General features: G+C 44.2%; 1 long non-coding RNA gene across 1 annotated transcript in view; it reads right to left on the bottom strand.

Moving 5' to 3' along the window:
- Positions 1 to 608: 608 nt before the first annotated feature.
- The window catches only part of LOC104912156 (uncharacterized), a 30,923-nt gene continuing 6,544 nt past the window's right edge, over positions 609 to 24,987 (bottom strand). The window contains exons 5-11 of the long non-coding RNA XR_014884927.1: positions 22,625 to 22,813; positions 21,877 to 22,268; positions 19,411 to 19,596; positions 17,921 to 18,005; positions 13,789 to 14,069; positions 8,451 to 8,553; positions 609 to 3,010 (exon numbers count right to left, since the gene is read on the bottom strand). This is a non-coding gene — a long non-coding RNA (uncharacterized LOC104912156). The remainder of the gene's footprint in view (positions 3,011 to 8,450; positions 8,554 to 13,788; positions 14,070 to 17,920; positions 18,006 to 19,410; positions 19,597 to 21,876; positions 22,269 to 22,624; positions 22,814 to 24,987) is intronic.

Here is a 24,987-nt window from a genome sequence, read left to right on the forward strand (position 1 = left end):
CAAGCGGCCCATATAGGAGGGAGAAACAGCACAGAGCGGAACAAACCGTGTCTGCGTGCCATGAAACCCAGAGCGTGCCAGCACTCAGAGCAGAAGGGGGTGGACAGCCTGAGACCAAATCCCTCGGTGCTTGGGACCAAGGAGGAGCTCAGCAGCAAATCACCAAATTGCCCCTAGGGTTTGCAACCCTGGTTCAAACTGAGCATCTCATCATCCTGAGCGTTTGGTGATCCACCAGCCTGAGTGCACGCCACACCGTTCTGCAATCTGCTGTTCCTGTCAATCTGTCTCCCTGTGTACAGACAGGGAGAGAGAGAGCAGAGATCTCTGACAGTGGGCAGATTAATAATACATTTATTTTCTGCATGCATCATGGGGAAGGGGAAGAGCTGTAATTCAAGAGCCTCCCTGAGAGTTTTGCAAATTTTTCACAATAGGAGACAAGAGCAGGAAAGGAGCTTTGTGCCTCAGCCCCTTAAAGCTGGTGCCACTCTGTATTTTAATGTAACATTTAGAAGGTGCACAAGGACCCGTGTGAGCCATAAATACAAAGTGCAGATATGAAACCGATCAATACAACTAGCACATCACTTTCCACAAGCTGTTAGGACAGGGAGACAGCAGCTCCATGGGCATCCCATAGCGCTGGTGCTCCTTGACATCATTAAAGAAAGAGCTTTTGGGGCTCCCAATTGGAGCTCATCTCCATGGGGGAACCAGGGCAGGGCTGGTTCTCCTGTGCTGCCGTTTTCTTGTCCGCTTAAGCATCTGCATTCCATTTTAGGGAAGGAAATGGTTATTTAGAAAGCCAAAGCTATTTCTTGCAGTCTATTTTTTTCCCTCTTAGCTCGTTTGCACATTCACCTAGTTTCAAGCAAAGGGAAGCAGAAGATGAGATTTTCTGATATCAGAGTTGCTTTACATATCTGACAGGTAGGTACAAAACAAGGTGATAATGAAGGCATGTTGGTGTGTATTAATAAAAAACGCACACAGAAAGGCACAGGCTGAGACTAGTAATTTATACGTCTTGCTTTCTTTGCAGCTTTTTGAAGCCTTAAGAAAAGGAGAACCTAGAGAAATCTGAATAAGAATTACCACTGGATGTCTGCATTTCAGAGGCAGATCTGAGCAGGTCTCCCTGAGTGCTCCCACCCCGCGAGGTCACCATTTCCTCAGGGCTGCACAACTAGAACAAAACCGGCTCACACTGGAGCAAAAACCCCAAATAAGACATGCAGATCAGGACATGCTGGGAAAAGTTGAGCTTCTGGCTTGGCCGAGGGGGCTGTAGGCTAACCTGGCCAAGAAACTGCCTGTCAATTTCACAGTTTGACTGGGAGATTGAGGGTAAGGAGCGGCGCAGAGCACTGTTTTGTTTTCTAATAGCCAACTACTGTTTTGAGACCACAGACCCTGTCAGTACAAGTACACAAAGTTTTTTTTTTCCAACTCTTGATAAGAATGATAGCATAGACAATGCTGTACTACCAACAGACAGTGTGTGTACCCCATGCCAGTAAACCACCAAAGACAACCCCCACAGTAGAATCAGAATCATAGAACACCCCAAGTTGGAAGGACCCATAACGATCATCAAATCCAACTCCTGCCTCCTATAGGACCACCTCAGTCTCCTCTTCTCTGGGCTGAACAAACCTCAGCCACTTCTCATACGCCTTCCCCCTCCAGACCCTTCACCACCTTCATAGCTTCAGTATATGGGACCTCTTGGGAAAGTCTCATTGAGCCCCTACAACATCATACAGATGCCAGGTGCCATAAGAATGGAGAAAAACCAATTTCAAAGGAACTGGTATCAGCTAAGTCATATTTTTCAATGTATCTGCGTTACTGGTAACTCTTGTGATCATGACATGGTATTCTGCAGCCTTATGTATGCCCATGCTAGATACTGTTAGGTCATCATTTGAGTCAGTAGAGCTGCTGTTCCATCGGCATTTCAATTATAAAACTCCTTTGCAGAGATTAATAACATAGCTCATGCTTTAAGCCAAGAAGCAATTTTTTCCCCCTTCAAAATTTCATTAAAGTCTGCTGATAGAGCAAAAAGCACAGTGACTTTCTTTGTACTTTCAGATGCTACTTCTATACTCTCTCACTGTAGAGAAATTATGCTCCAGGCAATTAGCTCTTAGCTGGGACTAGTTGTTCCTGACCTCCAACGTTTCAAAGGAAAATCCAGATCCTACACAGCTCAAACACCACTGCAAGAAGTCCATGCAACAGCAGTGATTCCCCAGATGTAGTAATGGCTATAGTCTATATAACAGAACAATTAGTATTAGTCTCAATATACTGGATACAGCCAATTCCCTGTGAAATAACGTCTAGAATTAATTCTGCAAATGATTTCATGCATATTATAGATGTGAGCTGCACCATGTGGTTTGATGGATCTGAGGCACTACCCTTAAGCACACTGAACTGCTGCATTCCGTGCCTGTTTTGCATCAAAGTAATGGCTACAGACCATGAGAAAAACATTGCTGCACTACTTCACATCAGTCCTTTAAAGACTCACCTGTGTCTTTTCCAGTTAGAACTGGAATGTTCTCCCAGTTTTTATTGTTTTCTCCCTATATTTTATTGTTTTTATTGTGTTTTTTCCCCTGCCTTCCCTCCCTGTGAGTTTTTTTTCCCCCTGTGTTTCAATGAGCCAAGCAGCTGGATTGCAGAAACAATCATCTTTACCCAAAGTGAAATTGAATCATAACATTATAGGATTTCTGTCCATAAGCATTCAGTTCTCAATTTCAGCATGTTTTGTCTTACTTTGCCTTAATGGTCAATAGAAAGATTCCCTGAGACCTTGAGAGGATAAAAGAAAACTTGTTAACATAATAACAGCATTTCGGGGAATCATTGCTAAGCTGCTGATGGCTTTCGGCTCCTTCCAAGCTGTGTCAGTGGCTTTGTTCTGAGTACTGTTGGTAAAGATCTCATCTCCTTGCCCCAAAAGAGTCCTGCAGGGTGGGTCCAGAGCCATCTGTGAATCAGAAATTCAAATTATTAGATGAAAAGATGGCTGAATACACACAAAAGACCTCTAAGAACATCAAGCCCAACCGTCAATCCATCACCACCATGTCCACTAACCACGTGTCTTGAATTACTGCCAGAGCCCCAGCTTGGAGATCTCGTCATCTTTCAAACAATATCGGAACAAGCAAAGGGTGGTAAGGGCCAAGACCTTGTGTTCCCTTTGTTGTCTGATAAGGAGCAGAGAGCAGGCAGCCCTTCCCTGCTCTGCAATGTGCCTGCAAGGCTCAGCTCTGGGCAAGGCTCCACTGCCCAGGTAATGCAATCCAGCCCAGGAAATGCAAAGCCACGGCTGTCCCCGTGTTATTAAATCACAACCTGAGCACACTTTTACAAGTACAGTAGCTAGTTGTTTGGCTAATTAAACTATTAAATTAAGCTGGAAAATAAACGTTTGGAAGTTCCAAGCAAGACAAAGCCATGAATACTAAGAACTCCCCAACTTAGTGTGATTGATTATACAAACAAACCCTATGTATTGAAGAAGTGTTGCGAAATAACATCGCTTTCATCAACTTGTAAACGAACAGTTGTAGAGTGAGAGTGGGGGGAATAATTAATTACACCCTGAAACATTTTACTGATTGAATCCACGACCCCAGTTCTTGTAAGGTCATCAAATGATAGATTAGTGCTGCGCAGAGTATCACAAATGGCATTTGTGCTGGGAAGCTCATTATATGAGACGTCAGGTCATGTAAATCATAGGAAACAAATACAAACATCCATCAGAAAAATGCAGACAGTCATTACAGGCAGCAGAGAGGAGTTGAATTATTATGCAAAATTTATTTTGACTATTAAAATACAAAGAGATGACACAAAATTGTCCTTTAAACAAACATAAACTACAAGCATTCTGACAGGAGGTTTTGTTTATATATGTTTCATCTCTTCGGTGTGCCATGGCTGTAAACAGTGCCTGGAAAACAAAGGAGAGAGGGAAAAAAGAAACAAACAAAACCCATCAGTGTTCCAATATTTGGGTCTCCAGATCTTTTCTTTATTCAGGAGAGAGCTCGTCTTCCTACCTCTGAATAATCAATGCAGAATAGGAAGGAATAGAGTGTAATTACTGCGTGTGAGTCATTTGTTACACATCCTGTCTGCTCAGAGAGAACAGAAGTGAGTGCTGCTTCCAGACACACCATTTTTTGTTGTTTAGGGAGATGCACTACACGGGTTGGCAGGATTGTGTGGGTGCTCAAGAAGAGAAAACCAAGGAGGAGACACTGAAGCAAGAGGGTTTCTACAGGCCTCCCAGTGTTAGGACAGGAATCCACTCACCAATTTCCAATACTACGAATGAATCCAGGAGTTGAGATGGCTTCTTCTGGAGTCTGTTTTCTTGCAAATTAAAGGAACCCTTGGGTTCATCCTATTTCTTTTTCATTTGCTCAGTGAAGCCAAATTTGTATCTGCTTACAGGGCAGATGGGTGTATTTTTGATTTGCCCACCAGGGAAGCAAGTTCTTTCTTAGTTCCAGGTACAAGAGCTGAACACCAGAACCATAACAAATACTGGCAACTTGAAGTGCCATGAATTACAAACTAAGCACAATTGCCCCATTTTTAATGCAAGAAAAAGCATCTTTTTCATTTTTAAAAAGCTCAGTGACACAACAATGAGATACATTTTCAGCATCATAGGATGGCCTGGGTTGAAAAGGACCACAATGATCATCTAGTTTCAACCCCCTGCTGTGTGCAGGATCGCGAACCAGCAGCCCAGGCTGCCCAGAGCCACATCCAGCCTGGCCTTGAATGCCTCCAGGGATGGGGCATCCATAGCCTCCTTGGGCAACCTGTTCCAGTGTCTCAACACCCTCTGAGTGAAAAACTTCCTCCTAATATCCAACTTTAACCTCCCCTTTCTCATTTTAAAACCATTCCCCCTTGTCCTATCACTACCCACCCTCGTAAACAGCCGTTCTCCCTCCTGTTTATACACTCCCTTCAAGTACTGGAAGGCCACAATGATGTCTCCCCAAAGCCTTCTCTTCTCCAAGCTAAACAATCCCAGTTCCCTCAACCTTTCCTCATAGGAAAGGTGCTCCAGCCCCTGATCATCTCAGTGCCCTCCTCTGGACCCGCTCCAAGAGCTCTGCATCTTTCTTGTACTGGGGACCTCAGACCTGGACGCAGTACTGCAGATGGGGCCTCACAAGAGCACTGTCATAGAGTTTAAGGATAAGAAGGAGGGTGGGAAGCCTTCCCACAGAATTGCTTGTTTGGCTTCACAAAAGGCAAAAGCAGGGATGGAGGTCATGTTTTCAGGTACAACACAGGTACTTGGGTACCGAAACACCTCCAAAATAAGTCTAAATCCCTGGGACTGGGAAATCACAGCATCCCTTCTTGAGCGAGGCTCCTTCCAACAGGCTCAGGATGATGTCTAATGAGTCACATCTCCTCTCAGTCTTGTTCCATCTTTCGCTATTGTAAATCACTCTAATCTCGTTTTATGAACACCATATAAGAAGGTAGGCACTGAAAATTACAAATAATCTTTCAAACTGTGATTTGTGAATAAGGAATGCAATATCCCTCCCGCTACCTGGAAGTTGTTTGTTTGATGGAAAGGAGGAACTGGACCTTACAATGAAACAGAATAAAGTAGATTTATTGGATCTTTTATCGTCTGAAAAAAATGTTTACACTGTTACTAATGTAAGACCGATTGATACCATTTGTACATTTCTTCTACTGCTGCTCCACGGTGGGATAAATTAGTATGCTCTGAACTTTCCTTGGGTAACAAGCCGTGAGCATGCGACCACTGCCAGTCTCAGTACATTCACTGCTGCCAATATAAATTGCCTAGTCCCTTTGCAACCAGATAAATGGAGTACAATTCCAGTAAAATAAACACAATCCCAGCACTGGAAGAAATTGCATCTGTTGGTGATCCCTTTTCTAGCGAAACACCAATGGGGGTTGTGTCAGGGAGCTATAAACAGAGTTGTTGGAGATACAGTAAGCAGTACTTGGGTTCAACAGAGATAGAGAAGAAGAAAAATGCTGTGGGATCCTGCTGGCCATGTTTTAGGAAAGCATTGCGAATACAGCATTTGCAGGGTTAGTGCTTGGGAAAGCCCTTGGGCCAGTGAGCAATGAGCTCAGCAAAGCCATCAACAGTGAAATAGGGACAGGGAGGGTGCTGTGGTAGGAGCTAAGAAGTAATTAATAATAAATAAATGCAGTGCCATTTTATGTCAGGAAAGGCTTCCCATGCCACCACAGCCCCCAGCATCCCTCACACACCTGCAATGCTCAGCTCCTATAGACAGCTTGACCCCCCAGGAGCTATGCAGTGCCTCAATGTTACATCACGGTGTGGCTTAATATATAATCCAAGGGGAGCTCACCTGGTGACATCTGTCTTGACAGAAGCAGCAGCAGTCAATGCGTGTTATTTTCAGCTTGTTTTGAGCATCTCCCCTGCTGCTCTCTGAGTCAAAGCCCCAGGTGAGTTCACCCCAAAGGGAAGAGCAGCAATGCTGGAGGTGGGCACACAGGGCTTGGTCCTGTGCCTGGTGTGGGGAAGGAGCTTGCTGGCTGTCCCATCCCCCCGATACACCCCGTTCCTCAGCCCTCACCCCAAGTCGCTGTTTACAATGGGGCACCCACCCCACTGCAGCTCCTCCAGCCCTGATGTGCACCAGACATAAAACCAGCGCCGTATTCTTTTAAACCAGGGAGGCTTATTACAGCCTCCTGTAAATCAGGCCTGAAATTACCGCTGTGGTTTCTCAATAAGCCCGAGTCCTGCTGAACAGCTCATGCAGCTTCTGTTTGAAATTCCTATTTTAAAACCACTTTTGTTGCTCCCCCATGAAAGCAGCTCGATTTGCAGCCGTACAGCATGGAGCAGCACGGCCCACCGAGCGGGAGAGACTCTTTCCCTTTAATGACAGCCATCTGTGGGTTCCTATAACTTAGCAATGTTCCCAGCTATGATTGATGGAGGGTGCTTAGCTTTACGGAATAATCTTTACTATTTTACAGGGTTCCCTTTTTCTCAGTTAAATGTTGTTTTCTGAATAATTCCAAGCTGCCAGCAGGTTTACAGAGAAGAAAACCGGAATGAATCTCTCCTCACTTTTATTTACTCCTCTTTGAGCACTGTGTTTCTGCATCCATTTTGGAGATTTACGGCAGCATTAAGTTTGCTCCCCTCGTCCTCGTTTTATAGATTTCTGCCGCAATCATTTTGAAAGCCAGAAAGCTGACGGGAAAATTAGGAAATTAGATAGTGTGTTCCTATTCCCTCCAGTGGCCTGATGAAGAAGCGGGGAAAGAAAGAAAATGAAGGTGTAATAAATATCAGAACACAGCCTGGGGGCTCTGTGATGGAGGTGGCATCTCCTCTGGGCATCACCAATGTACCCCAGTCCTCCAGTGCTGCTCTGATCAGGAGCAGAGGCAGCTGAGCCCCAGAGTGGCCCTGCAGTGGCTGTCGAGGCAGCAACCATCCCATGTGCCAAGTTCACAGGTAATTGTTTATCTCATTTTAATTGCTAATGGTGGCCCATGGCGCAACGGCTCCCTGCACTGAAGTTATCTCTGCTGAGTTTTTAGGATTATTGAAAATAATCACCCCAGAAAGAGAGAAGCAATAGCAGTAACTCCAGGATCGGAGGACGATGGTGGGGTGGGATCCCTGTGTGACATACTGTGCGTGACCTGGGACAGCCCCACCACCAGCTCCCTCCAAACAGCCTCTGAACACAGAGGAATCTCATGCATATGATGCTCTGGTCTCATTACATATCATCCAAGCACCGGGAGGATTGCACACACTGCTGGACAAACCACGTTTGCTTTCACCTGAGCTTTGCTTCTTGTCCAAGGCGGCTGCAGTGGGCAAGTGCTGCCTTGCAGAGACCCTCCCACCACCTTCAGCACACAGGGTTTGTGCTGGTTTGCTCCAAAAGCACCAGCTTGTCAGGAAAACAACCATCCCTGCAGATCATCCACATGACTGCCTGGACTCCGTTTAAACCTCTCAAATCAAAATAGGCATGCTGAGAGTTGCAGAAAGTTGCTTATCTAGCGACAAGCAAGGGCTGGGTATCTCCCAGGAGGTGGTACCACCCGCAGCCAGTGACAACTTTACCCACAGCATGAGCAGTACGCACCCAGCTGCAGGTGTCTGCTCTGCTTGAGCTCCGTAGTCGTTGCAGGCAAAATAAAAGTGCTGGAAATCATCCCATCAGGTCAAAAAGTTACATATTTGCTTGAATTTTTTCCCATGTCGGATTATAAAGACTGATAAAGTTCGCTCTTGCCCTGGTTCCAGGGATGTGTTTACTATGAAAGGAATTTTTTTACTCATTTTACCCAAAACAAGACTGATTTTCCACCTACCTTAAAATCTGACTCACCCATTTTGTATGGTGCACTGGCCATGGTTTGGGTTAAGAACAGATATTTTCATTTAAACAGAGAGAACATGCAGTCCAACTTTCCTGCTCTTTATAGAAACATCTGCAAAATGAAGCAACAAAACACATCAAAACACTGAAATTGCCCATGGAGTGAAATTCTGAAATTGCATTCTGCAAAAACTGACACACCATTGTCATTTAGCCCAGTAAGTTAGAAAGAGATTCAAATATAGCTTTTATTTTGTCATCACAGACTCCAGCTCTATACAACACAAAATGTGACTATATTAATGCGTGATATGATATACAAATAAAAAGGTGCTGGCTTCTTACTGCACATACTCTTCACATTGGTGCAACTTTATACTTCAAAATGTAGACCTAAAAACTCATTTAAATTATCGTATAAATGATACTCATTGCACGAGTTGTACTTTGATTTGATGTCTGATATTCTGATTGGCAACGGAGCATTTTTAGTGCTGCAAGTACAGTGGGCATAAAATAGAATGGTTCAAATGAAGTAAAAAAAAAAAAACAATTTTGAATAGAAATAGTCTAATGACGAAGTAAAGAAAAATCAGGCATGCTGCTGGCTGTGGTGTGGCAGCCCAGCTGTCCCCATGAGCCAGCCAGCTGGGCAGCAGGCGAGGAGGCCGGGCAGATGTCTGGCTTCTGCTGATGGCTTGATGGCATTGACGTATTCCCACAAAGCTTCTTGATCCCATCAAATCAGCGCTTCCCAACAGAAAGTGGTTCAAAAAATTGTTCTGCTGGAAAATTGTTGACCCGCTCTATTGGCAGCCGATCGTTCAGCTGAGCGCTGTGCCTCCAGATAAAGAAAGAATGCAACAAACCCTCTTCTTCCCAGATTGGGGGTTTGGAGAGAGTACTGAGTAATGCTCATCCCCATCTACCTTCATATCACTCAGGACAGCCCACACTTTTACTTTTCTCCCTTCAATCATATCCTTTCCAAGCAAGAGCCTAAGCATTTTTAGGTTTTCTTTTATAGGGTCATGGCGTTGTAGAATCATTAAGGTTGGAAAAGGCCTGCAAGATCATCAAGTTCAACCATCACCACCATGCCCACTCATAGAATCATTCAGGCTGGAAGGGGCTGGTCCCTATGTCCCTATGTCTAAAGGTATTTGTTGTCTTCTCTGTACCTTCTGTTCTCCTTTGGTATTTCTGCCATTGGCAAACAGACCTTCAGGTAGGACTGAGCCCATGAGGATGGTGCCAGCGCTTGCAGAGCAGCAGCCATTAAGGCACATCCTGATTACAGGCAAGTGCTGATTTAGAGCCCATTATTCTTCATTTGTGGGTAGCACAAATACCTCTAGAATTTCTGCTGAGTGTTCCATCCATTGTAAAATCTGATAGGACTTGATTCCTAGTCCTTATCCTAACTTTTACCAGTCCAGGATCCCGTGAAAGCCTCTTAAGTTTTTAAAAAGAGGTCTCTGGTTATAACATCCATCGTTCAGTTCGGTGTTGTCCCACTGGCTTATTTTCCAGTGCATTTGCTTTAGTTAAGTACCAAAATGAGCAATATCTGCTTGTAGGTAGCACTAATGTAATTATATATTTTTTAAATTTGATGTTCGTTCCAGTATCTTCTTAGCTTGCTTCCTCATTCTTCTCTATCATCTCCTCCTTTTAAAGTGAAATGCATCTTTTCTATGATGCTGTTCCATAAGGATGTTGAATTCGATAAGAACAGTCACTACTATAGAGAATAGCTCATTTGCAGTTACATCTTCAGTGAGTTCCTCAGCTATGAATCGAGAGTTGCATTTCCTCACCTGGGCTTTCTGATTGCTTCAAATAGAAAAGATCTCTTACGGCATTTCCAAACCTGACCTGAGTCTCACGACCCCACATTGCCTGGAAAACTACAGACTCCTTTTACCACCGAGGTGCTGCCTTCTTTGTGCAGCTATGAAAGTGTGCAGGGTTTGAAAGATGTTCAGTAAAGCCTTGGAACACTGGGCCTGGGAAGGAGACTTCAAAGCTATCACGGCACAACCCATCCCTCTCCCATCTAATGCAGCGACGCTGCTCCTTATTGACTGGGTTAGAATTAGAATTGATTTTCATAGAATGGCGCTGTTGATCCTCTTGGATTGCACTGCTTTCTTCTCCGGCTGCTTGTGCGCTTTTCAGCAAAGCTGGAGATTTCTCTGCCACGTGTTTGGCTGTGCCCAGAGCTCCTGCTGATGGTGGGAGTGGTGGGGAAGGGGCTGCTGGCTCTGGGAAGCAGGTGGTGAAATACTGTACAAATCCTTCTTAGTAAATCAGATTTAATTCTTTTATGCTATTACAAGCTCAATTGAAAACAGTGCAAAAAGTCTTAGTAAATCTGTCCCTTAGGTGCCTTATGTCTGTATTTATTCTGTCTTTATAAATTCATTCATTTACCCCATTCAGTTTTAGCTTCTGGGTGTTAGTTTTTATCCAACATGATTTAATTTTATACTTGGGATTGGGTTTAAAGCTTGCACCATGAACTAAATAAGTTCATTAAATGCTCTAAGTTTCTCCGGTTACAAGTATAAATTCATCAGCATGGAAATAATGACATCTTAAACCTATTAAATTTAAAATATCTTTATGCTCAACCCCAGAGCTCAGATATGCCAGCCAATGGTAATCAAATGCCACCCGACCACTCAAAAATTTCCAGGGAAGAGAAAATGAGCTGGCTTGAGTATGCCTGCGAGGCAAATCAGGCTGTCAAAATCCTATCATTCTTGGGAGAAATTTACATAGCTCATATTAAACACGCCGGCGAGACTGGGAACCCGGAGTAATTAAATGCCAGGGGGAGGATGAGGCCCTGGGAGCTGAGGTGGGAGGGGGGCTGGGGGGCAGCGGGGCTGGGGAAGCACTGAGCCGTGCACCCACAAACTCTCTGCAGCTGTGGGTGCCCGTGGTGCAGGCAGAGGTGAGCAGATGAGGAGCGGCACCTTTTTGCATGCTCAGCCCTTGCTGCAATTCCGAATCCTCAGCCCCAGAGCAAAGCTGCACTGCGGTTTGGTTGTTTCGTTTGGTTTTCCGAAAGGCGACCGCTTTGGTTTTAGGCGGATAAATCCGTCACTGTGCAAAGTGTGAGGAGCTGTAAGCCTCCCCTTATTGACGTGACATATTGTAATGGCTTCTTTGGTTACCTATCAAGTTACTGTGTACTTAGAAAGCTTTAATCTGTAGATTATTTACTCAATAGACTGTAACGGCTTCACATAATAGCCCATAACGGCTTCCAGCAGTTATAGCCTATTGTGTCAGGGAGTTGGTGTTGATTTTTCCCCCCTAAATCTAACACAAAGCATCTGGGATAATATATGGCATTGTGATGGCCTAATAAGAAGTGCCTGCACTCTCATTTTCTTCAATTCTTTTGCTTTTAAAAAGTCAATATCAAGAACAGCGTTTGTTTTCCTAAAAGCACAGGAGGAATTTTGTAACTCCCAGTGCTTCTACAGCCAAAAGTGGGCAGAAAGCTCAGAGACGGTGCAGGCTGAGCGAGCACTGCCAGCATCCTCCCATGGGCAGCAATGACATCAATGAAAACACAGACTATAGAACCACAGCATCACTAAGGTTAGAAAAGACTGCTAAGATCCCCAGGCCCAAACCCAACCCACCTCCACCACGCCCATAACCATGTCCTACAGTGCCACATCCCCATGGTTCTGGAACACCTTCAGGGATATAGAGATGCAATATCTTAAACACATTCTTAATGGTTTTTGTTTTTTTTTTTTACTGTTAAGATATTCGGCATTTAAAGGACAGTTTCCACCAGGTGAAAATGTCCCTAATTTTGAGCCCAACCGCTCCAAATTGAATTGATTTCATTTAAAGCCTAGCTAATTAATTAAAACCACTTGACAATGCCCCTTTAATGTTTAACCAAAGAACACACTGTGCTCCAGCTGAGCTGCTAGATGTTTACATCTTATTAGCAGGCTTCCCAAAGCTTAGAGAGGAGGATTTCCGTGCAAGTTCTCACCCCACCTTTTAATTACACCTAAACAGCTCATTATGGTTCTACTACAAACTTTGCTCACGAGAACATCCTGCAACATGCATTTAGCATGTACCGACAGTGCATACCTACACACTGGGTCTCATACATCACTCTATTTGTAATCACTAGAAGATCTCAGGAAATCTCCTTGCTCCATTTAGGGCAGAGCGAGCACCAACGCTTGTTTCCATATTAATTGCAAACATGAAACAACCAACCTGTTAAGACAGGCATCCATACCAAGTTATAATTAAGCAATATGTAGACGTGCTCCCAGTACTCAATAAGCTCAGGGAAACTGCAAGTAGCTAGGGCTGTGGGCGGCATGGGGAAGGGTGAGAAGGGCTTTCCCTGAGGGATGTTTCACCATATGCTTCTCCCCATAAGCTGTGCATGCAATGGGGAGCCACACTGGTGCTCAGGGTCCCCATCCCAGCCCCTCTCCCCACACTCTTCTTTCTATCCCTGCTGGCACTGTCCCCATCCTGCTCCAGTACCACCCTACACCCATACCCCACTGCAGCTCCCATTCAGGCATTTATAAAGGGTAGTAGAGCCCTCTGAGCCACTTTTTTGCATTTCCCTGACTGCAGGGGCAAGGTGCTGGTGCTGCTTTGTCAGACGGGGGTGGGATGGATGCTCAGCATCCTCGGGGGGGGGGGGGGTTTCCATGTGAGGCAGAGAGAAGACCCAATGCAGGCTGCAGGCAGATTGAGCCTCTCTCCTTTGCTCAACCTGGGGGCTGAGATGATAATTTGCTTGCACTTAAGTAATTTCTGAAAACATAAACAACATCTTGCCTTGTGCTGGTCTTTTTCTGTTTCTTGGGATTGATTTCAACCCTTTGTGACAACAGAGGGATTCTGCAAGAAAGCATTGGCTGAGGGAGTGAGATCATTAACGCCAGCTCACGAGTCCTAATTGCCCCAAATGAGTTACACACTGAAATAGCCTGGCCCAGTTATCAGCCAGAGCATCCCTGAAAGCTGGACACTGAATGCACAGAAGGCTGCATCTGAGGCACCATTCTCAGCCCTCTCCCAGTTGCTTTTCTAAACAACTCCACCAGGATTTATACCGTTGATGTGAGATTATTCCCTATACTTCTATTTCTTGTTCAAATGTATAGAAATTAATTTTCTGGTCATAATTTCAGTACCTCTGGGACATTAGCAGGATGGAAGTAAAAATAGAACATCATTACGGTGTCAGGTAATGCGGATGAGTGTGACTAATAACCTGAGTGTCATTGATTTAATAATCTAATAATGTCTCTGCACACTCAGCTCACAGACTCACCGTTTGCAGATCAAGATTTAAGCCCGGCTGCAGCTGCAGATCGGAATCAGTATCTCTGCTTTTGGGCTCGGACTGATGATAAGCAACCTGCAGCTGGTTTTCCAAGATGAAGGAGTGGGAAGGAGACGGCTGGTGTCTGCAGGTGTTGCATTCCCATGGGTAACGGCAGTGGCAGGTCACAGCTCCCACTGGGGACATTTCCCAAGCTCAAAGAGAAACGCTCACCAAGCAGGAAAGGTCTGGCAGCTTTCAAACAGCTGCTGGCCCATCAACAATGTCACCTAAAAATGCAAAGGAAAAGAGCTCTGAGGTTAATTATGACACCTTCTGAGAAAGGTGTGTTCCACAGCCTTGCAATGAGAGGAAAGGGGGGGACTGGTTGGACAGGCAGTCGTTGTCCCTTCTCTGGCATCCCCAAGGGCAAGGTGACAGATGGACCCACACTTCCTTCCCTTCCCACTGTGTGTGAAACCGCACAGAGATGCTCACTAATGAGACATGACATCATGTTTGTTGTAATTTGGATATAACAGGGACTATAGATCTTCTCAAACAGTGTGTGAAAATCCTGTTCCCTGGCTAAGCATCTTCAGTGCAGTAAAATTTGCCTCTACCTCGGTGTCAGCATCTTCTCACAGGTAACAGCAACAGGACAAGAGGTGATGGCCTCAAGCTGCTCCAGGAGAGGTTCCAGTTGGATATTAGGGAACAGTTCTTCTCAGAAAGAGCAGTGAGGCACTGGCACAGGCTGCACAGGGAATGGTGGGGTCACCGTCCCTGAAGGTGCTCCTGAACTGTGCAGATGTGGCACTGAGGGATGTTATGGGCATGGTGGAGTGTGTTGGTGTTGGACTTGGGGATCGTAGTGTTCTTTTCCAACAGTTATTCTGTGATTCTATTCTGTGATTCTGTCTGGTGCTGCCCTAAGGCACCTCAGGAGGCAAGTGGGTTTTAAGCACGAGCTTTGACCCCTGGAAAACCCTTTGCAAACAATTCCACTTTTTCCAGACCATGCTCTGAAGGCCACATCGGTCTTCTCCAACCCCCCTTCATCTCAGACATATTTATTTGTTTCCAGTTAACTTCACCCAGATAAGAGGAAGGCTCCCCAGGGAGTTACCATAGAAACACTCAATGCAGACCTGGCAAGATTAGGGTAGCAGAGCCCAAAAAGATGGTAGAGATTATGAGAAATTTCACAACCACTCTCCAAATACCATTCCACTGGAAGAGGAGCAAAACCAGGACTTAAAATGGAAAACATCCCACATGGTTACCAACAGAGTGGCTGCAAATGGCTCCTCTCTCTGGGGACATTCAGTGCCCTGAAGCCACAGAGGTCCACTGGAAACTTTGAAAGAGCTCTCAGGGAGTTCCCATATTGTCTTTTCCAGATGCCCCACTGCAAGCAAGCCCTGCGGCAGTTCTTTGCCACACTCTGGGAGGCCCTGCTCCATAGCCATGGTCCATTTCTAATTAAGAAATATCCATCTGTGGTAATTAGCTTTCTACTTGCTGGGGGTCTCAGTTGTGCCCTTTGGGTTTTCCCAGCAGCCAGTCATTGGAAGGGCTCTCTGACAACTTCCCAGCCTCAGCAAAGCCCTGCTGACTCTCACACCGTCTGCACAAGTGTTTAAAAAGCACCCAGGTCTTGGCCAGTGCCTGGTGACATTGAGAACCCTTTAAGCAAGGAAGTGTCCTTCTGCATAATGGACTGAGAATGATGGGATTAAATGCAAGAAGGAAATATAAGAAGTCAAGGAGCTACCTGTCATTAACAGCTATCTGGTGTCTCGTTCAGGGTGATTTACCTCTGCTTCTTCTGTCCAAGCTGATCATTCAATAAAACACTATTGTGAAAGCAGATGTAATTGGAAGCACTTTTTGATATGGAAAATATTAATTTTCTGCTATTCAACAGTGCACCCGATTCCATTTTTTCTATTAAACTCTTCCTAGAGTTTGAACAGAAGACAGTAAGAAATTAAGAGTCATGGTTTTCCAAGTGAGCCAAATTTTTGGGACAGTTACTGTGCTTCCTCCTACCTGATGCTCATTCACAGAGATATTGAGAACTATTAGAAATAAATTATCCTTAACTGCAAAATAGAAGGGGATTCGTCAACAATATTGATTTTTCTTTCACGTATGTAGAGTTGCTTTGGCAATTAGCCTTGGAGTCACTGTTTCTTTCCTGTAAACCAAATTTTAGTTGCAGAATTAAAGAAAGGAAATTGGGAAAGGAAATATTGGGAAAGGAAAAGGCAATTTGTAGAAAAAGCATACACTGTACCAAACACATGCCTCTCTGCCTCTAAATGTAGGCTGGGAGCTTGGCACGGCTGGGTGGAGAGCTATGGGGGTTTATGAGTACATTTATCTTAACTGCATTCACGTGGCTGTGGAATGATTTGATCTGGAGATAACTGATATCTGATTTTTATGTGCATTTCTGACAGATGTGAAGGACACACAGAGCAGGGAGTGGATTGGATGTATGGATGGAGTTGTGGAAAAGATTCTTAATACCGTAACATAGTCAGGCATTAAATCTCAAAAAGAAACAGGGAAATTATGCATCTAACTACTTATCATGTAAACTTGGAGTGAAAGTGGATGATACTCATTTCTTGGTTTACGAGCACCAGAGAGGCATGTCATAAAAGGGAGAATAATATGATTAAAATTAATGTAAAATACTATGGGAAGCATAACTTTCAAGTTTCATTTTTGCAATGCTGGGACTTCTAGCTAAATAAAATAATCTCAGAGCACATCGCTTTCCACTGTAACTACACTCACAGAAATTAATGCTCCTGGAGATGAGCACTTTCTTGAACAACAGCAATGTAACTGATCACTAACTGGCTTCAGCATCAGAGCAAACACCCAGCAGAATTGCTCAGCTGCCCCACGTTCGTTATGTGGTATGCATAGCTTCTATGCAATAAACACAATGAATAAAGCACAGAATTTCTCTAACCATAAAATCATGATGGTAATCCCTGGAATGGCAAAATTCAAGAAAGAAGTCACACTTCAGGTTGGATATTAGGAAAAAATTGCTCTCCAAAACAGCGGTGCTGCAATGGCACAGGGCTGCCCAGTGAATGGTGGGGTCACCATCCCTGGAGGTGTTCCAGAACCGTGGGGATGTGGCACTGAGGGATGTGGTGATGGGTATGGCGGGGTGGGTTGGGTTGGACTGAATGATCTTAGTGGTTTTTTCCAACTTTAATCATTCTATGATTCCATGACTGGCCCCATTAACACTACCCCAGCCAGCCATCCCTCCTACAAGCCATTTGCTCGCTTGGGTTGCCGCAATTGCCGCACACTGCTCTTCCAATTCACCACAACATGTCATGCACAAGTTCTATTATTCTGTGTTAAATTCACTCATATACATTTTGTAAGCTTACTTCCAAATTTTTATCTTGATTCTGTCCTCCTAGAGGTTATTTATCCTTAATTTCCATGCTGATCTATAAAAAAATGCCTAAAAACATGCAGCAAAACTTTTCAACTCTACATTAGCCAAACCATGCAGATTATTACAGAAAGCATAGCTTGGAAAATCCCTAAGCTACGATAATTAACCTATTTACACCTTAATTTTCTTATAAGATGCAAAAGAGTTTGAAAATTTAAAGAGTGTCTGTGCTGTTTCCAGCTTTGTGCTAGAGTTCAGGCTGTGCCACCTCTCCTATGCACAGCTCCTGCCATATATTGTTTAATCATTTTGAAGATGAGACGATTGCATCTGTGACCCATGAGGGCTTGCCAAGCAGCTCGTCACATCTGCAAACCCCTGAAGCCCATGTGGAGAGTTCCCAGACCTTCTCTAACATATTCTGAAAAGAACTACTGCTGTTTGTGCCTCCCATCAGAGCTGCTATTTAATTTCCAAGTGGATGTAAATTAACACATTTTATTAATCAGACAGCATTAATGTCTGAGCAAGAAATTTCAGCCTCCTCACAAAAGCGTAGCATGGCCATTATGAGATCCCCCTGGCTTTGCTCATGACCAGGAGCAAATCTTTTTTCCTGTCACAGACATGCTTGGAGGCTAACAGAAACAAAGCCCAAGAGAAGCACGTGCAAAAGGACAGAAATATTTTCCCACATACCTGCTAAGAAAATGCAGCTTACGTAGTGAGTGCATCGATGAAGTCAAGTTTCCAGTAGGATTAATCTTGGTTGTAAAGCATCTTACTGGAAACAATATAAAAAGACAAATCAGTCACACATGAAAGTAAGGCAGGATATAGGAGTCTGGCTCTGTAGAATTCTTTCACTCTCATTACTCTGTAATTTTTTTATTATTATTATTATTTTTTTGCCAGACCGCTCCCCCATTCCCTCTGAATTAGAATAATGTCAAAATGTCAAAATGTTTGGGTTTTTGTGTGCACCTGGACTTCTGGATGCTCACCAACCCCACTCACAGACATGAGACCTCATGCCTGACTGATTTCAGTGCGGGTTGTCTGAAGTGTTTTGGAAGATCACCAGAATCCCAAGAGATTTATCCTCATAAGCTTTCTGGATTTAATAGTGACAACTTCTACTGGGCAAATTAGGCAAGTCAATTTTACAGCAAAGGCAAGTCAAATATGCTATAATTAATTCAAATTAACACACCCACAAGATTCTGAAGCCTGTGATCAGTCAGGTGGGGATGCCTGCAGGAATATCCAAATAGAAGTCATTATTAAAAACCTTGAGACTAAACATTTCAGAGGAAGCCAGAAATAACCTGCACAAAAACAGGCTGGATTGCAGAAAACCAAATGTTATCTTTTTGTAGAACTTCACTATTAGCAGTGACCAGCAAAGCAAAACATTTCCTGTAAATCTGGTTCTTTAACATTACATTTAATTGTTCAGTATTCAGCCTCTGTGGAGGATTACTGGAGTGTATCTCGCTCTACATATGGTCTATCATAGGAAACGATACCTCTGAAACTCTGAATAGCACAATGCCATTCAGGAAATTAGAAAATATTACGTTTTGTAGTTAGAACCTTCACACATCACTTGCTGATTTTGTTCCTTTATGAAAGCACAGTGTCCAGCATGAGTATGTATTGTGATCAGGCATCGATGAGAGAAAACACCAAGGTGAAAAAAGCTTATCCTGATACAACAGAGTTATTATTTAGATGCAGGGGGAAAGAAAAAAAAAACAGTTTTGATGTTAGAATGAGAGCGTGGACTCATCACTTCAGCATTATATTTCATGCACTGGGCAAAGCTGCAGGCAATGGAGGCCAGGCAGGGATTTTGGATCGTAAGGATGTGGATGGCTCATAGGCCATCACTGGAGAATGGTCAAGATCTTTTAAGCTATCCGTGGGCTATTGAAAGGAATAGAGACTGTCTGAGCAGAGATTCATGCGAGAAGAACCATGCTGGTTTACTGAGGCTGGACACAGGCTGCCCACAGCCACTGCTTCCCCTCCCATCCCCATAGCAGGCAGCAGAAGGGCACCACAGAGGAGTTAGGCTCAGCAACAAGAGACACATTTTCTACAGGCTGTACTGAGACACGACATTTCCAGGAGTGATGCTGAACGCCATCACCCTCCTCCAGCTCACTTCCCAGTTGCCTACTTACATGAACATTTGCCAGCTGTCAAGCTCTTGCTCAGTTCCAGCGAAACCTCCTGGATTTTCTCCGTTCCCAGTGATTATGTTTTGCTGCTGGGATCAGCTCCTGCTGATACTGGAATTGCCAGCTCACTCCTTAAATCCCTCCTCCTTCTAAAATAAGCAATGCAAACCCCAACACAGGCAGAATGCTCTTCAGCAGGACACACAAATGATAGAATCATTAAAGTTGGAAAAGACCACTAAGATCATTTAGTGCAACCATCACACCATCCCCACCGTGCCCACTAACCACGTCCTTAATGCCACAATGACAGCCACCCTCCTCGGTACTGGCTCCTAAAGTTGAGCAGAGATTCTTTGTAGCAGAAACAGCTCTCAGAGATGCTAAGGGCTCACACCAGTTATGAAAGAGGTCGTATAGATGTAAAATCTGCCAGTGCTGTCTAAATGAGAAGAAAACAAGCCATCTTGCCCTCGCCAACAAGCCACAAGCCATGAGAATGGCCAGTTTGTATCCTCCAGCCCAGTATCCTGTCTCTGACTTAACAGAGCTGTTGATGCCTAAAGAAGGGGTTCAGACCAGGGCAGACACACAGCCTGTGTGCTCTGGCTGTCTCCAGGGAGCTATGTTTAGTGACTTTCTACGCTCGAGGCGACTTCCACGTGTTATCACCCTTGCTGTATCGCTCTTCCATGAACTCATCTAATTGCCTTTTGCATCATTTAAGCTTTTGGCAACCAGTCTCCTGTGGCAGCGAGTGCCACAGCTGAACAACATATTGTGATAGGAAACAGCTCTGCTGCGTGCACTGACAAGTATCCAAGCAGCAGCTACTTTGGGTTTCCCACCCTGGGCCAAGCACTGTGTGATGGTGCTCTGCTGTGCACACCCCACACAGACAACCAAGGCACTGTCTTCAAGCTGCAAGGCAAGCCCGGCCTTGGGGTCTCACCTGTGTCTCCCAGTCTCAGTGCCAATTTCTAATGGTAAGAAATAATCATTAGAAGCAGAACGAGACCAGGACCCCATGACAACTAGTAATAAATACGAATGGCTGGAATTTAGGCATAGTCCAAGTTTTACTTTCTCACTCAGCAGCCACATCTGCTTTACCTGAACACCTTTGACCCATTCTGGCCATTAGACCAGAAAATTCTGCCAAAGATGTGACATGGAGATGCAAGATGTATCTAAGCACTACTCTATTCCATTCTGTTGCCTCTTTTTTTTTTTTTTTTAATCAGTTTCTCCTAAAGCCCCATTTAGCAATCACAGTAGAGATGTGGTGTTTTTATGCGAATCCTTAAATTTACAGAAGTGCTGAGCTGAAATGGGATTTGCAGCGAAGGCTTCCTTGCTATTCCTCCTGTCTCTTATATACCATGCAGGGATATGCTGGTGGAGGCAGCCAGAAATAGCTCTGAGACTTCCAAAGTGTCAGAATTGAATCCTGGGGTACTGAGAATGGGTGAGAACCAGTACGGTGCAGCCCTGGCCTGAGCACTCACTCAAGACTTCCCAAAACAAGGTTGAGATAACAAAGCCAACACTGGTGAATGCCATAACCCTGGAGCTAGTATTTTCTGCCAAGCTGGATGAACTGATATTTTCTGTTAAGGAATTCTTTTGCTGAAAGTTTCTGCCTAGCTCTCTGAAGCACGCAGCACACCAGTGTAGGAGCACAGTGCTGCAGATAACACACCTCTGCTCTGTGACATCCAGCAGCTTTGTTCCCAAACAGCACCAGCCAGGCTGCAAGAGTTAATGACAGTATGTTGCTGGTAGTATCATGAGAATTGCTGGGTCACTGTGTCTTTAGCCTGATTTAAACTGGTAGCAGCCTGGATCTCATTTTTAATTACATTTTGACTGTAGCTGTCTGGTTATTTGTATAAGCAAAAATATTGGCATGCCAACCAGGTCATAAACTGTCAGGCAGATCATGTAGAGGAAAATGCCATCTATGCTACTGTCACAAGTATCATTCCTAATAATGATGCTCTCCGTGAAATATAATATTTAGCAAGTTGTGCTTAAAAAGCAGATTGTATTTCTGATATCCCCTGCCAACAAGGTATTTAACAGAGTTGTGCTGGCTCTAATGTCCCTTTTGCATCCTTTCAGAGACAAGAATAGATACATCACCATCGTGACGTTAGCAAACTTGGAGACTGCAGACACTTCATGAAATAAATTGGGACTGGCAGGCTAAGTACTCGAATTGGCGATGCAGGAACCACTGGGCCTGTCTCTCTACTGACACACTATTGCTGGGAGAATCGACAATGAACCTCGCTGCCTTCAGCATTAATGACTGCAGCTTTGCAGCAGCGTGAGCAGGGGATAAGGTTGCAGCATCACCTCCACACAGCCCAGCGTGAGGCAAAATTAAGAAGTGACAGCAGTGCCTTGGCAGGTGATCTTACAGACATGCTGCCATCCTGCTATTCAGCCTGCCATGTGCCTCACCTTCTTTAAATGTGCTTTTTCCCTCTTCTCTGGATGCCACAAACACACTGCCGCGTCCGCTTGTCAGAGCGCTGTCATGAGCGAAATGACACATCAGCTCTGAGGCTCTTGACCTGATCTTGGACTCAATGAAAGAATGGTGAGAAAACAGAAATAGCTTATGTTAAGGACTAAAAATAAAATAAGTAGCAAGAATGACTTAATTTAAACAAGAAACTGAATAAACATCCATTAATGTATTCCTAAGGGATCAGGAAGAGGATGGCATTTCCAGATATGGCTCTGAAGTTAACCCAGAAGCATCAGCTCTCCTCCGGGGATTCAGAGGACAACGTCACCTGTCTGTGCAGGAGGCATCTTGGCAAGTGCAGACCTGCTGGACAACCTTCCACCTGCAAAAACAACAGAGAAAACAACTCAATGCCCTGTGTGTAACTCAGCAGTAACAAGATGGGAATGGCCAACAAATTTCACAGCAAGTCACAGCAAACCAACCTACTTCCCTTCTATAGCAAGATGATTAGTGTGTAGGGAAAGGTAGCAGTGGGCATCATATATCTTGGTGCAGGAAGGCTTTTGACACCATCACATTTAACTTTCACATAAGACAAATGAGAAAACTGGAACTAAATGAAATTTCCCAACGTGTCACTACGGGCAACAGGATCGTGGTTCAGGGTGACCTTCCCAGGTGGGAGAGATGACCCAATGTAGTGCTGGTGAAGTTCAGGCAGTTTGTGGAACACACCTACACAGCGATTTGAGTCTCTGAAGCCATTCTTTTTCTCTTGGAAGGGCAGAACATCATCTGGGTTTCATTCTAGTCTCATTTTCATGCAGTTGGCAGCATGGCTTGCTTCTGCTCCTGTGCTGTGTGCTCCAGAAGGGCCTGGGTGCCAGCCTTCCTTCCTTCCACCCACAAGCCATTAAGTGGTATCTGCAAGGAAAACCCACTCCTGAAAAATTTGAAGTTCTTTCCCAAATTTTAACAGCACCCAGATATTTTCCCAGTTTCTCAGTGGGGGTATGTTTACCCCTTAGCATAATCTTGCCTTTAAAACTCTACAAACCACATTTCAGTAGATAAATAATTTAAAGCAAAGGAAATAGATGCTCCATCAAAGAGCCCAGCTGTTCAGCCATCCGGCGGGGCACACTATGCTGGGATAGTTGGGGGCTGCATGTAGACCTGATTGCCCATTAAAGAGACGTACATTTCACGTTGCTGCAATCAAGGCTCTCTGGAGAATTTTGCATTGTGCCCACACGTAATATGTCAGATATTTGCCAGCAGGGGAAACACTGTAAGAAGTGAATGAGTTTTCCTCTGTTCAGTGACATTACTAATGACTCATGCAGGATTATGGGTAACAAACCTTTGAAATGAGAGGTTGAGTTGTACACTACATTATACATCTGAATTTCATGGTATATTAGTGACAGTGATTGGTAATACAATATGATGGGAAATTGCTAACATCAGAGAGAAGTTAATACGATGCACTGCGATTTCTCAAAGAGTTCCATACTTTTTCCAGCACCACCCATAATCTGCTCATTACTGCTTTGCAAAGAGCAATCCCTCTCATGGAGTGAGGGGCACCAGTGCTCTGACAGCTGGTCATAAATTTGAATGGAAGATATGCAATCTGAAACATTCATGTTTCCATGGATCGTTACCCAATTGTATCTCCTCTAAGAAGCAGGTGATTTTTTAACATCCTGCGACAGTTTGTTTCTGCTGATATTTTCTTTCTCCAGATAAATCTGATGCCAGCTCATGTCTTACAGTTTTTCTTCCCATTCTTGGTCTATTAAAATGGCTGATACAGTCTGTACGCACATTAACTAAACACCAGTTAATGGAGTGTAACTAAGAAGAATGAATATATTTACAAAAAGAGTATTTCTAGGCATTAAAATAAGTGTACAGTTCCTAACATGAGACCTTACGTTTACAAATGTAACCATAGATTTATGTTTATAGACTGGCAAACCCTGTGGCTATGAGTGTCCTCTCAGTTATTCCTACTTCAAACAATCTAAACAATTTTTTTTTAACTCTTTACCTGGTAATAACCTGGAATATTTTGTAGCTATTTTACAATGCCAGTAAATGACCATCTGGACTTCTCCATTTTCAGATGATTTAGTTATTCCTGGGGAAAATGGGTGAATTTACTGGAGTGATGGCACTGAAGGCTGAAGCCAATGAACCCACATAGTAGCTGCACCAAGACTGTCACCCTCCAGAGGGGACTTGAAATGATAAGTCATTTCCAGGACAAAGTAACAACACCACTTTGTGCCTTGTCCATATTCACCCCAACAACATTCATTTCTTCTTCTATTTCTTCACTTATGCCTACAATGGTGGAAGTGGCCAAGTGAAACGTTTCTAGCTATTCCAAGGCTATTTCTGAGTCCAGCCATGATTGTACAGAAACACTCCAGGTTTAACAGCAAAAATAGTTCAGTTTTATGTTTCACTCATCTCTGACGCTGACCTGCTGACCAGTAGCAAAAATAATCTCTGCTGTTACGTCGCCCTGTGAAGTTGAAGGGATGAACGAAAGGTCACTTATAAGCTTCAGTACCATCAAGTGCCTCAATGCTTGCATCCATCAAACCTACTTAGGAGCACAGAGTTGATCCAGTAGAATCTTGAAGTCAGTGGCTCTGAGGCTGAAGCACAGTCACTCACTCCTCTGTTTATCCACTCCTCTTCTACCTCAGGTCTGTTCTGTGCATTCACATCTCACCCGAACAAATACCTCCCAGAGCTGTTCAGGCAAGATGTCCAACACAAAAGAACCTTCACATGTCCTAGAGACTTCTGGCATTACCTTGAAGTAGTTGAAGACAGAATTACACCTCCTGCTACTGATACAGCTCAGCTCACATGCCAAAGGAATGGATTTAGAGACTTGTTTGTTTGTTTGTTTAATCTTCCTTTTGTTGGAGAAGCTTTTGGATGGATGTCCAAAACTCCTTGTGTGGCAAGTCCACTGAAAACCACAGCTGAGATCCCACCATGGGTAGGACTGGAGCTGGGTGGTAATTATGACAAGTGAATGGAAGACAGTATCTCCCTTCAGCATTAAATTCAAG

Source organism: Meleagris gallopavo, chromosome 9, assembly GCF_905368555.1.
Source record: "Meleagris gallopavo chromosome 9, MGAL_WU_HG_1.1, whole genome shotgun sequence".
Taxonomy (NCBI): Eukaryota; Metazoa; Chordata; class Aves; order Galliformes; family Phasianidae; genus Meleagris; species Meleagris gallopavo.